The following is a 14,385-nucleotide window of genomic DNA, read 5'->3' as shown; positions in this document are numbered from 1 at the left end:
AAATAGAACTGCCTTATGATCCAGCAATCCCACTGCTGGGCATACACACTGAGGAAACCAGAAGGGAAAGAGACACATGTACCCCAATGTTCATCGCAGCACTGTTTATAATAGCCAGGACATGGAAGCAACCTAGATGTCCATCAGCAGATGAATGGATAAGAAAGCAGTGGTACATATACACAATGGAGTATTACTCAGCCATTAAAAAGAATACATTTGAATCAGTTCTAATGAGGTGGATGAAACTGGAGCCTATTATACAGAGTGAAGTAAGCCAGAAAGAAAAACACCAATACAGTATACTAACGCATATATATGGAATTTAGAAAGATGGTAACAATAACCCTGTGTACGAGACAGCGAAAGAGACACTGATGTATAGATCAGTCTTATGGACTCTGTGGGAGAGGGAGAGGGTGGGGAGATTTGGGAGAATGGCATTGAAACATGTATAATATCATGTATGAAACGAGTCACCAGTCCAGGTTCGATGCACGATACTGGATGCTTGGGGCTGGTGCACTGGCACGACCCAGAAGGAGGAGGGTTCAGGATGGGGAACACAGGTATACCTGTGGCGGATTCATTTCAATATTTGGCAAAACTAATACAATATTGTAAAGTTTAAAAATAAAATAAAATTAAAAAAATAAAAATAAAAGTCATCTATTAAAAAACTATTTTCTATTTAATAAACTCTGAAGTGTGACTTACAGGATAGAATTATTAATATTTAGTATATTGTGGATCAGGGTTCTATGGAGAGTCCAAATTCATCATGTTTATACATAAAATGTGATATTAAATTGTTTCATTTTAAGTAGTAGCCAGTAATAATAATAGAAATTTTACATTTATTTTGTAAGCTTAGCTTTTACTACACTCTATAGCTTTATTAGAGCAAGTGTGACCTAAAGTCTAGACAGACCAACTATGCCTTTGGATTAACGGGTGTTTATCATATGATTTCCTTTTCCTTCCTTATTGCCTTTTATCTGTTTCCCGTTCACAGAACTGATAAATAGATAACTTTTGCTTCTCTTTATTCCCCTTTCTGATAGGGCTAAATCTAACTTAGTAATTTATAAAAATAAGCATAACTAACAAGTTTTTCAAGTCTGCTTTTAAAATTATATTCCTCTTAATCTTCATAAACTTTGAGTTCAGGTAAACTCCAGAATTCAGGACACCTCAATGTAAAAAAATAAGCTGGCTTTAGTGATTATTAAAATCTATATTTTATAATATAATAATGATTGAGCACCCAGATCAATTGTAGGTCTGGAAGAAGTAAATACATATTAAATAAAATAAAAGTATTTTAGATTAGATAGTGTCTTTTCTTAAAATAAGCCAAATTTAAAATGTAAACCACTCAATATTCCTAAGAATGCTCATTCAGCCATAGGGGAAATATTTTTTAGTTTAAATTTAGGCTCAGAGTTCTTTTATGGAGCCACTGCTCCTGCAGACCCAGCTGAGACTCTTTTCAGTGCCTTAAGTGAACTGCTGCTGTTGTTCAGTTGCTAAGTTTTGTCAGACTCTTTGCGACTCCATGAACTGTATCACACCAGACTTCCATGTCCTTCACTATCTCCTGAAGTTTGCCTAAACTCAAGTCCATTGAGTCAGTGATGCTATCCAACCATCTCATCCTCTGTCACTCCCTTCTCCTCCTGCCCTCAGTCTTACCCAGCATCAGGTTCTTTTCCAATGAGTTGGTTCTTCATATCAGGTAGCCAAAGTATTGGAGCTTCAGCTTCAGTGTCAGTCCTTCCAATGAATATGCAGTGTTGATTTCCTTTAGGATTGACTGATTTGATCTCCTTTTAGGCCAAAGAACTCTCAAGAGTCTTCTCCAGCACCACAATAAGTGAATTAGGTATTTGATTTATTAATGGCTCAAGAGGTAACATTAAACACCCCCTCTTCCATCACTAGCTAGGCCCATCCAGTATGAAGGGAAGATAAACTTTTAGTCTACACAGCACAAAGTCAGACCTATTCAGTTCCCACTGGGGAACACAGCTATGCCAACCTAGAAGTAGAAAGAACTTAAAAAATAAATCCTCTATAGTATATCTCCATCAGGAATGGTACTGATAGTAACTTCACCCTCATAAAACCCAAACAATTCTAGGGATTATGTAAACTGCAATAGATTCTAAAGGCACTGTGTAACAATTCTTTGTGCTGTCCTCCAGATCAAATTAGAAGGTCTAGAACCTCAGTATGTATTAATTTGTGTATTTTAAGCCCTGAGAGCAAAGCCAATTGTAATATTTTTTTACTTCTATTTGCAAAATCTTGTGCTGTATGTGAACTCAGGTCATTTGCAGAGTCTCTTTAGAATACCTAAAAAAGTGATACTGTTCATGTGTGATTTTTAAGGAGCCTACAACACCTGGTCCTGATTCCAGCTGAATAATTGTTTACCTTTGCCCTTATAGTTCCATTTCCTGATTGTTTCAGTTAAGTGTAGACAGTGGTCCTTCATTTTTCATTCAGAAAAATGGGCACATATTACTGCCTTCCTCTTGCGTAATAGAATTGGTGCTTTAAAATGCTGGTTAGAGTTGCACATTGTAGCTATTAATATTGTTCGAGTGTTTACTGATTCAGAAATGTTCTGTGAACATCCAGCATATGACTGGCTCCTAGATGAGCTATAGAATAGAAAGTGATATATTGAGCAAGCTATCTTTCTAACTCCTTACTCCTTCTTTAGCTTAAAGGTACAAACATCCTCTCCTTTCCTCATACAATTAGGACAATACTAATATCTTCTGTTTGGAGAAGGCAATGGCACCCCACTCTAGTACTTTTGCCTAGAAAATCCCATGGATGGAGGAGTCTGGTAGGTTGCAGTCGATGGGGTCGCTAGAGTCGGACATGACTGAGCGACTTCACTTTCACCTTTCACTTTTATGCAATGGAGAAGGAAATGGCAACCCACTCCAGTGTTCTTGCCTGGAGAATCCCAGGGACGGGAAGCCTGGTGGGCTGCCATCTATGGGGTCGCACAGAGTCGGACATGACTGAAGTGACGCAGCAGCAGCAATAGCTTCTGTTCAGCAACGTTTACTTTCATACTGTGCTAGTTCTTTTCCATGCCTATCACATATAATGTGTGCTTAGTCACTCAGTCATGTCCAACTCTTTGAGAGCCCATGGACTGTAGCCCACCAGGCTCCTTTGTCCATGGGGATTCTCCAGGCAAGAAAACTGGAGTGGGTTGCCATGCCCTCCTCCAAGGGATCTTCCCAACCCAGGTATTGAACCCAGGTCTCCCGCATTTCAGATGGATTCATTACCATCTGAGTCACCCAGGGAAGCCCAAGAATAGTGGTTGGGTAGCTTATCCCTTCTCGAGGGGATCTTCTGGACCCAGGAATTGAAACAGGGTCTTCTGCATTGCAGGTGGATTCTTTACCAGCTGAGCTTCCAGGGATGCATAGGCACAAACAATCTTATAGGTTAGGTAACATGATCATAATTTTTGTTGTTGTTTAGTCACTAAGTCATGTCCGACTCTTTTTGCGACCCCATGGGTTGTAGCCTGCCAGATTCCCCTGTCTATGGGATTTCCCAGGCAAGAATACTGGAGTGGGAACTACTGAATACGAAATACTGAGGTGGCAACTTCCTTCTCCAGTGGATCTTCCCGACCCAGGGATTGAACTCACATCTCCTGCATTGACCGATGTATTCTTTACCACTGCACCATCAGGAGATCCAGATCATCATTTTACAGACAGGGAACCATTAACTCATTTAAGATAATTCAATTGAAAAGAGGGATCTAGAACTCAATTCTAGGTTTCTCTGGTAGCAAAACTATCCTGCCTCATATAACTCTGCTGTTGTCCCAGACCCACAGGTCATTGATCCCATAAATAGCTTCTCTTACTGAGTGGCACAGCTTCACACAGGCTGACCCCATTGACTGAACCTGAGGGCCATCATGTGGCACTAGCTTCAGAGAGGCAAATGCCCACTATGGTTACAGGTCACAAGGATACTGTGTGCTGCATTCTTTTATCTGCTCAACCAAGTGCTTCACATCCCTCACCACCACCCCCCTTGGTTACCAGGGATTCCCTCAGCACTGGTCTGTCCAGCCTTACCTTCTTTCCCTGGAGATGACAGTACAGCATTGTCTTTGGTAAAGTTAGAAAGTAACTCACTTATTTACTTCGAGTGACAATAAATAACTATATCTTGTTAATAATTGTGCATATGTTTTATGTAGCTTTAGGTAATCAGAGACAGTCTTACACACCTGGTATCTGAGATTGAATCAATTTTTTTTCATACTGGTCTCCTAATATATAATTCTGTTAACAAAAAGTAGACTACATAAGGATAAAAAATACATCAGATCAGATCAGTCGCTCAGTCATGTCCGACTCTTTGCGATGCCATGTGTTGCAGCACGCCAGGCCTCCCTGTCCATCACCAACTCCCGGAGTTCACTCAGACTCACGTCCATCGAGTTAGTGATGCCATCCAGCCATCTCATCCTCTGTCGTCCCCTTCTCCTCCTGGCCCCAATCACTCTCAGCATCAGAGACTTTTCCAATGAGTCACTCTTTGCATGAGGTGGCCAAAAGTACTGGAGTTTCAGCTTTAGCATCATTCCTTCCAAAGAAATCCCAGGGCTGATCTCCTTCAGAATGGACTGATTGGTACTCCTTTCAGTCCGAGAGACTCTCAAGAGTCTTCTCCAACACCACAGTTCAAAAGCATCATTTCTTCGGCACTCAGCCTTCTTCACAGTCCGACTCTCACATCCATACATGACCACAGGAAAAATATAGCCTTGACTAGATGAACCTTTGTTGGCAAAGTAATGTCTCTGCTTTTCAATATGCTATCTAGGTTGGTCATAACTTTCCTTCCAAGGAGTAAGCGTCTTTTAATTTCATGGCTGAAGTCACCATCTGTAGTGATTTTGGAGCCCAAAAAAATAAAGTCTGACACTGTTTCCACTGTTTCCCCATCTACTTCCCATGAAGTGATGGGACTGGATGCCATGATCTTCGTTTTCTGAATATTGAGCTTTAAGCCAACTTTTTCACTCTCTGCTTTCACTTTCATCAAGAGGCTTTTTAGTTCCTCTTCAGTTTCTGCCATAAGGGTGGTGTCATCTGCATATCTGAGGTTATTGATATTTCTCCAGGCAATCTTGATTCCAGCTTGTGTTTCTTCCAGTCCAGCGTTTCTTATAGTAATTTACTAGGGCATTTTATAAGTGATACACATTCATGTACTTAAGACTTTTTGGGTGTTATGTAAATATCAGTTTTTGCTCAATAATACAAAAAAATCAACCTGATATGTTTTCTCAAAGAGTGCCAGATCTGTCACAAATTCCTTAAACCGTATGTATTGTGTTTATGTCTTTATCTGAGCTGTAGTAAATATTTTAAATTTTGTTTTGTTTTTGTTGTTTTTTTAATACTATTATTTTGGATCAGTTTTGGATTCACAGTAAAATTAATAGAAATGCATTAATTTTTAAATATAAATTTATTTATTTTAATTGGAGGCTAATTACTTTACAATATTGTATTGGTTGTGCCATACATCAACATGAATCTGCCACGGTGTACTCGTGTTCCCCATCCTGAACCCCCCTCCCACCTCCCTTCCTGTACCATCCCTCTGGGTCATCCCAGGGCACCAGCCCCGAGCATCCTGTATCATGCATCGAACCTGGAAAATAGAACTGCCATACGACCCAGCAATCCCACTGCTGGGCATACACACTGAGGAAACCAGAAGGGAAAGAGACACGTGTACCCCAATGTTCATTGCAGCACTGTTTATAATAGCCAGGACGTGGAAGCAACCTAGACGTCCATCAGCAGACGAATGGATAAGAAAGCTGTGGTACATATACACAATGGAGTATTACTCAGCCATTAAAAAGAATACATTTCAATCAATTCTAATGAGGTGGATGACACTGGAGCCTATTATACAGAGTGAAGTAAGCCAGAAAGAAAAACACCAATACAGTATACTAACGCATATATATGGAATTTAGAAAGATGGTAACAATAACCCTGTATGAGAAACAGCAAAAGAAATGCATTAATTTTAAAAGTCCTTTTAAATTGTTAGCTCTATGAGGTGTTTTCTAATTTATCTTTTAAATATAATGAACAGTACTTCGCATGCAATAGATGCTCACTAAATATTGTTGACTTATTAAATAAATTAGTTTGTAATAGGTTGAACAGATTTGCAGTCCTAAATTGTTCTTGCCATCATTTCACTCTGCATAATTAAGAAAGTTTTACTAAGATGATTAAAAAATGTGTTATCAAATTACTGGTTTATATTCTAAAGCAATGGGATAAAAGAGACCCCGGCTGTACCCCTATGAGGAACCAGGGAGGATGTGTTTTTCACTGTAGGTATTCTTAGTGGATTTCATGTGCGACTGAGTTAATTTATTTCACATATGAAGGTTAGATTTATCATTTCCATATGGCACTCTAAAACTTTTTCCCTTTACCCTTCTCTGACAACTAGTGTTTTTCTTATTATAAAAGTCATGTCTATTGTAGTGGTTAACTATGTGTGAAAGTAAAAAGAAAAATTAACATCATGTGTAATCTTATTATCCAAATGTAATCATTTAATTTTTCGTGTTCTTATTTTTTCTCTCAGCCACACAAATTCTATTATGTCCATACGATTGGTACTCTGTGTGTTTATAACATACTTTAGAACCACAAACTACCCTGCAGATAGTTTCAAAATATTTCTTTATATGGATGTGCTATACTTTATTTTTCTACTGTGGAAAATTTAGCTTAGCTAGGTTAGTTTTATTTTTTTGCTAACATAAATCTCTGTTGATGTTCAGTTATGTAAGGTAGAATTTTAGAATTAAAATTACTGTAGAATGAGAGATTCTGAATTTTAAATTCTTAATCATATTACTCAATAGTTTAACAGAAAAATTTTAGCAATTCATACTCCCCTCAGAAGTGTATGAAGAGGTGTTTCACTGTCATCATACAAATTGATTATTTTTTTCACACTTTTAAGCAAGTTTTATCAACTAAACTTAATGATTTTAATATGTTCCTATCATCAACTATGTTCAGAGGTATAGAGATTAAATATTTTAGTTTGCTTTCAGAGAGATTATGAATATGTTTAAGGTCACAGTAGTTCAGAGGCTGCATTTTGCAATACAGTTTCCACCTTCATGCAGATATTTTTTGGGTCTAATTGTAAACTCTGCATACTTTGTTTAAGCTGGACTTCTTTCCAATACCTACTTCGATGGCAGTTTTCTTACTGTGTTGCACTGAGGCATCATATCTAATGTGGCTTTAGCATTTCCTCTTATAGAAATCTCCTTTCTGTTTGCTGTTGTAACTTGAAGTTAATGAGCATAGAGCTTATTTTATTTATTTATGCATTTCTGTGGACTGCTCTACAAAAGCACCTTTCTTCCTCACCAGTCCAAACTGAGCGTTGATGAATCTGAGTAGCAGTCGTATTTGTATTAGGAAGGCCACAGTCATGGAACAACACCAAAGAAAAAAATCAATTTTAAGTGTTTGTTTCATCCTCTGGTAAAAATATTTTCATTTCAGAGACCGTGGTGAGTCTTAGTCCCTTGCTGGTACTTGTTTTTGATCACACTGTTCCGGAAGCTGTGTGTGCATATACTCACACGTATGAATTTAAGGTGAACTGAAATATCCTATGGGGAAAATTCAGATATAAAATAGCCCACTTGTTTAAGGACTACAATCTTTTCTACTTCTCTGCAGAAATTGTCTCAGCATAAATACTGGCTCCACTTCAAAAATTATTTTTACTTACAAAATATATTTGTTTTACATTTCAGAGTACCTGATAAATTGCAAGTCTGTCTGTGCCCCATAGCTGCACAGGTATGTATGTGAATTACCTATAGTTATGTTCATCTACATATTAGCTGGGAAGTGATTACATTTGGGGGCATTAAAATTGCTTACAGATTTCATAATGTGAAAATGTTAATTTTTGAGTACCTTCAAATATTGGCAAGCATCAAAGGATATTACATTTTATACATACCTTGCATTTCACTCTATTGTAAGAATCAAATAAACATTTCTATGATTTGATGAAGCAGAATAATTTCAGTTACAAAGCATTCATCTAATGGAAAGATTAGAAACTGTTTTATGGAACTGTTCTATTAAAGCGGCTCCTGATGTGGGATCAGAGACTATTGCAAAACTACTGTTTTTGACACTATTGTTTTATGTTAAAACTTTTTTTGTGTCACTTTTGAGTTTATTTTCTGTGCTGGCTGCTTTAGGTAAGGAGTAGTTGCAGATGTACTTCCTGTCTGCTGCACTGTCTCAAGTACTAGAGTAATGGGAAAAAAAATGTTTGCACCTGTTTGAAAACCTCAACTGTGTGGTGGTGTGGTTTCTGGGCAACAGGCAGGAATTCTCAAAAGCTTGGTTGCACCTGCTCAATTGTTGTTTGCAGCTGTGTCATATGATTGAGTGCACAGAGAAGCTTGTTAGCAGTTTGCTTGTGCTGTTACATATTTTGTGTCCTCCAAGTTTGAAAGATTCTTGCTTGATGTAGTCCTTGAGCTATTACATTGGTTTATTATAAAACTCATTGATTCTAGTTCCCAAATATTTTATCCAAATTCTTTGTTCTCAGTCTCAAATATTTTCTTAGCAACTGTTGACTGCCCTAGATAATGTGTATGCTAAGTTCTCCAAAGAATACCTGGGGAGAGTGGATCTCTCAAGATAACTGGGTTGATAATAATTTTTGTCCTCATAGAGACATTTTCTGTTTGGCTCAGTTTCACTATGTTGGCAACCCCACTATGTGAGGCTGGATGTAGTTATTGATCCATTTAGCTGAACAGATTTGAAAGCATTTGGCTATTAGTGGACACATGGGGCATATTCAGAAAATTTAAGTGATATTAGGAAAATTCAAGATGATTTCTTGATTTGTGCATGTGTCTCCATTGCAGCTGAGTGGAAGTGAGAGAGAAAATAAGGAAAAATTAGATAATTATCTTTGAAGAGGAACTAAAATCCAGATGTAAAATTTAAGACTGGAATATCATCCTTTAGTTTTATCAAATCCTGAAATTGAAAGTGAAAGTCGCTCAGTTGTGTCCGACTCTTTGCGTGTCGGACCGCATGGACTATACAGTCCATGGAATTCTCCAGGCCAGAATGCTGGAGTGGGTAGCCTTTCTCTTCTCCAGGGATCTTCCCAACCCAGGGATCAAAGCCAGGTCTCTTGCATTGCAGGCAGATTCTTTACCAGCTGAGCCACAAAAGAAATCCTTTATCAAATCCTAGTCACTTGATGTTTTTTCCTAAGCATTTCTGTTAGTGATGTTTCTTTTAGATAACAGGTCTACAAGGTTTCTGACAAGTATCTATATTTTTAACATAGACAAGCTAATATGAACTATATCCTGTACTAGTTAGCTAAAGTTCTATAAATATAATATAAAAAGCGGCAACTCAATATACAAAGCATTTAATTAATTTATTTGGTAGTACCAAATTCCTGATATTGAAAACTTATTCAAATAACTTGCATTAGTCTTTTTAAAAATGCTTACGAGTTTCTATTGGTATTTCATAACATAAAATCTTAGAGCTTGTGTATCTTCTTTTATTGACCTGTTTAAATCTGTTTTTTTTTTTTTTTTAACTACCATAATATGAATTTAATTGACCTCTTTGGGAGTAAGACACATAGGTACTGAGCTAAGTGTATGGTTTTCCACAGTCTCTTAATACAATGCCTTGTACATACTAGGTGGTAAGTAAATGTTGAATGAATGCACGTATAAATAAAACATTTCTGAAAGAATAGAGGCCTAGAAACTTGTTATTTGCTTTATATTTTGGATGGTCTTCATGTACTTCCTTTAGCTCTCACACTGTGGATGAGATGGAGATGAGACTACTGATAAATTCTTTCCTTAAAATGAGAAATGAATATAAAAGAATTGATACTCAACACAATCAAGAATTGCCATAACACTATTTGCAATATACTTTGCATTCATTGTGCTGACTATGAGAAGTCTTTACATTATCCCTCTTTTACACAGAATGCTGAGGTATTCGATGACTAAGTCACTAATCACCTAGAAAATGTTTTCAGCATAGATGTAAATAAAATTCTGTGTTGTGTGAGCAATGCTATGGCTTTCCTAAGCAATCATTTTCTCCCCCAAACTCTCCTACCCCGACCCTATCACTATCTCACTGAAAACACAAACTATGCAGGCTTTCTTAGGATCGGGTAGATCAGATCACATTTAAAAATTTGTGTTCTCCTAAACATAAGTAGTGGGCCCTGTGTTTACTGTACACATGTTTATAATTATGGTTTCTGTTATTCACTGAATTCTAATTGTAAATAAATGAAGAAAAAGCCAAGTAGAAGTAGAGTCAAAGTAGTGTTTGTCATGACCTGCTTTAGTTAACGCCCCTCTAAAGTTCCATTATGTATGGCACGAGACGGTCCTATAACAATGGCAGAAGTAGCAAAGTGATCCCTTTATCTGCATCAAAACATCTTTCTTAGGCATCTCAAATTCTGGTTGATGATATTCATGTGTACTGTTAGGTTTGGAAGTACACAAGCTGTTTCCTCTGGGAATAGCTTTTCTTTCATTTTAGTTTACACCAGTGGATGAGAGACCAATATCAGGGACATTCTTTTTTTCCAGAAACTTAGTGTGGTAGAATCAACTATATTCTTTTGTTAGACTAATGTTAGAATTGAGAGAGAACCAAAACTATCTATTAGCTAGAATACTAAACCAGATGATAGCAGATGCTTCAGTGACCTGTACTAGGAATTACAGTTTGGAATACTCAGGAGGGAAAGATCACTAAACCCTAGGATTCCTGAACATTACTGCAGATTTCCCTGTGATTTCAGGGTTAAAGAAAGAAAGGGTTAAAGGAAGAAATATTTATTGAGGACATAGCATGTCTAGATATAATTTCTTTCTCTCTCCCCTTCCTTTTCTCCCTCCCTCATTTCCTTCCTTTCTTTTATTCCACACAATAATTGAATACGTACCATTTGTTAGACACTGAGTTAGGCTAAATAGATAAAACAGTGTCCTTGCTCTCAAAGAGCATACAGAGATATGTCAACAGAGCTCCTTTTGTCTTCAACACTTATTAGTATAGACCCAGTCAAGTTAACCTAATTTTTTGTTTGTTTGTTTGCTTTGTTAGTCCTTTGGAAAATTGGAAAAATAGTAGTATCTACATTATATATTGCTGTGTTGAGTTAGATATAACAACACATGTAAAATTCTTAGTTCAGTGGTTGATATATAGCAAATGCTGAATAAATCTTAGCCCAACTACTATTATTTCCAACACTATCCCCACAACTACTACAACTTAGATGCTGAAGGAAGATCACCTACTTGCCTGAGAGCAAGTATCTTGGTCTGGACATTGTCACATTGATTGTTCTGAAAGTTCTATCTAATTACCTCTAATTTCTTTTAGAAGAAATTCTAAAAATCACATAGGGTTAGAACTTGAAGGGATCTTAATAGTTATCTATTTAATATCTTTGTTTTATCCATGATGAGAAAATAAGCTCAGAAAAGTTCATGTACTTGTCAGGGTTACACAGTATAATGGGTAGTTCAGTTCAGTTGCTCAGTCATGTCCGACTCTTTGCGACCCCATGGACTGCAGCACACCAGGCTTCCCTATCCATCACCAACCCCTAGAGCTTGCTCAAACTCATGTCCATTGAATCCATGATGCCATCCAACCATCTCATCCTCTGTCGACTCCTTCTCCTCCTGCCTTCAATCTTTTCCAACATCAGGGTCTTTTCCAGTGAGTCAGCTCTTCTCATCAGGTGGCCAAAGTATTGGAGTTTCAGCTTCAGCATCAGTCCTTCCAATGAATTTTCAGGGTTGATTTACTTTAGGATTGACTGGTTTGATCTCCTTGCAGTGCAAGAGACTCTAAAGAGTCTTCTCTAACACCACAGTTCAAAAGCATCAGTTCTTTGGCGCTCAGCTTTCTTTATGGTCCAACTCTCACATTAGAACATGACTACTGGAAAAACCATAGCTTTGACTAGATGGAACTTTGTTGGCAAAGTAATGCCTCTGATTTTAATATGCTGTCTAGGTTGGTCATAGCTTTTCATCCAAGGAGTGAAACTCAACTCAAGGAGTGTATACCAATACAGAGTGACTTTTATATTCCAGGGAAATTTTTATATATAGATATGTTGTGTTAGTTGCTCAGGAGCATCCGACTCTTTGTGACCCATTAGATTGTAGCTCGCCAGACTCCTTTGTCCATGGAATTCTCCAGGCAAGAATAATACTGGAGTGGGTAGCCATTCCTTTCTCTAGGGAAATCTTCTCAACCCAGGGATATATATATACATATATATATATGTATATAAGTATTTATATATATTATTATGTATATTATATATATATTTGATAATTCTTTCAACAATCTGTTAGGTAGATGCTGTTTTGCCCATTTTACAGGTGGGGAAAAAAAAAAACCTTACACACAGAAAGAATAAGCAATTTGTCCAAGATCATACTGACAGTAAATGTGAAATGGTAGTACTTGAACCCAAAATTCAGTCCTGCCTTTTAAATGTATCAGTTTCCTAACATCTCAGTCAGAGGCCCCCAAAATACTCTGAGCATTTAAGGGATTTTTTTTTCTGTCATTAAGGTTTGTGCCAAAGGACATTTTATCCATCAAAAATGGTGCATTATGCTATTGTATAAATGTCCAGTATTGACTGCCTACATCTTCACTCCTGAATTTTTTGCTGACAGTTGTCTTTGAAGGCTGTGTTTTAGCTCTTCTGCACCTGATGAAGCTTTTGGATAGGACGGATTCTGAACATAGACTGCATGGGTTGATTCTGGCCCCAGTTTGTGTGGGTGGCATCGAGAGCCAAGTCATGCTCAGAGTCTGCTTCTCAACACATGTGCACTCTGCTTTCCTTGTCTCTCTCTCTCTCCTCTCCTTCATCTTTGTTTTCACTCTTAACAGGTAGTTTATGATTTTTCCCCATTTTTTTTACAATATCTACCATGAGGTATTCCTTGAAAAGAAATAAGTGTAAAGAATAACAAAATAAGGAATATCTCTGCTTATGTGAAAGCCAATGTTGCCGTAGGTATTTACGATAAACTGGTCACAGCCTTGTTGTTACTCATTTACATGGAGGAGCAAGGGGCCTTGTGCACCTCATTTTAAGTTTTCTATCTTACCATTGTAACAGTTTGTCCTCACTTTGAAGTCTTAAAGCAGACTTGCTCATGACCCGATTTCACTAATAATTCTCTTAAGTAACCCTTGTACTCATTTATAAGATTTTTTTTTCCACCCACTGTTGTCTAGCCTGGTTTAAAATTTTTATATATGTACTTTTAAAAAATTGATTAGCTGGAGAGCTGCCCATTCCTCTGTGCTGTATAATAAGGATTTAAAAACTGCACACAGAATTCTGTATAGTGTAATTAAAACTGACCCACATTTGGACCTGAGTACACCAGGACTTAGCCAAACTTGCCATGAGCTGAGTTCTGGTGGCAGATGGGAACTAATGAGGACACACTCCACTCCAGAATTTCCCAGCTGCTTGGCCCCTTTTTGTACAAACAAGGTTTGGAGCGAAGTCCAGATCCCAAGAGTATGTTCTGTAAATGCGCTGAACCCAATGATTTGGGAAATGTTATCACAGAATCAGACTGTTTCAAAGTCTCCGTAAGACCTCAGCTACTCTCAGATTTTAAAGATGAAAATTCAAAGGGACCTTTTGTGTTCTCTCTCCAACCAATTTTTAATTTTAAAGTGAATTAAAATCACATTCCCCTTCCCCTCCGCCCCCAACTCCAGTCTGTTTTCCTGTGCCTAGGGACAGAATGATCACGTTTATCCAAACGTGGAGATTTGCAGGTGGTTGTCTTAGGATAGACAAGGTCTCCTTGCAACCTATAGATCTCTTCAACTGGTTTGATGTCCTGGGACTATTCAGGCAGATGTAATTGAATCAGTTTGAAGCAGCTGTAGCTGGCATGTGGTCTCTCAGATTGCTAGCACCTGCTTGTTTTTTTGCAACTCACTAGAGTGAAAGAAGTGCCAAAACCAGCATTGGTCTTGGAGCAGATAAAGCACTTCAAATCCTATATTCCATTCTCCTTCCAATCTAGCCACATCACCATTGGTGCCTGAATTAATAAAGCCCCTTTTCATGATTATGTCTGAGGTAAACTTTTCCTTCTCATTCTTCTCTGTGTTGAGATCCTGACAGTATTGATCATGCTAGTCCAAAAAAATA

At 37.6% G+C, this 14,385-nt stretch overlaps 1 protein-coding gene across 1 annotated transcript in view; it reads left to right on the top strand.

The window, feature by feature from the left end:
• The window catches only part of ZBTB20 (zinc finger and BTB domain containing 20), an 851,623-nt gene that overhangs the window by 221,502 nt on the left and 615,736 nt on the right, over positions 1-14,385 (top strand). Inside the window, exon 4 of the transcript XR_825707.1 lies at positions 7,883-7,928. The gene's annotated coding sequence lies outside the window, so the exon portion shown is untranslated. The remainder of the gene's footprint in view (positions 1-7,882; positions 7,929-14,385) is intronic.

The sequence above is a fragment of the Bison bison genome, unplaced genomic scaffold (genome assembly GCF_000754665.1).
Source record: "Bison bison bison isolate TAMUID 2011002044 unplaced genomic scaffold, Bison_UMD1.0 scf7180017864215, whole genome shotgun sequence".
In the NCBI taxonomy this organism is placed as follows: domain Eukaryota; kingdom Metazoa; phylum Chordata; class Mammalia; order Artiodactyla; family Bovidae; genus Bison; species Bison bison.
Note: the sequence above shows the minus strand (reverse complement) of the source record. Positions and strands in the feature narration are given on the sequence as shown.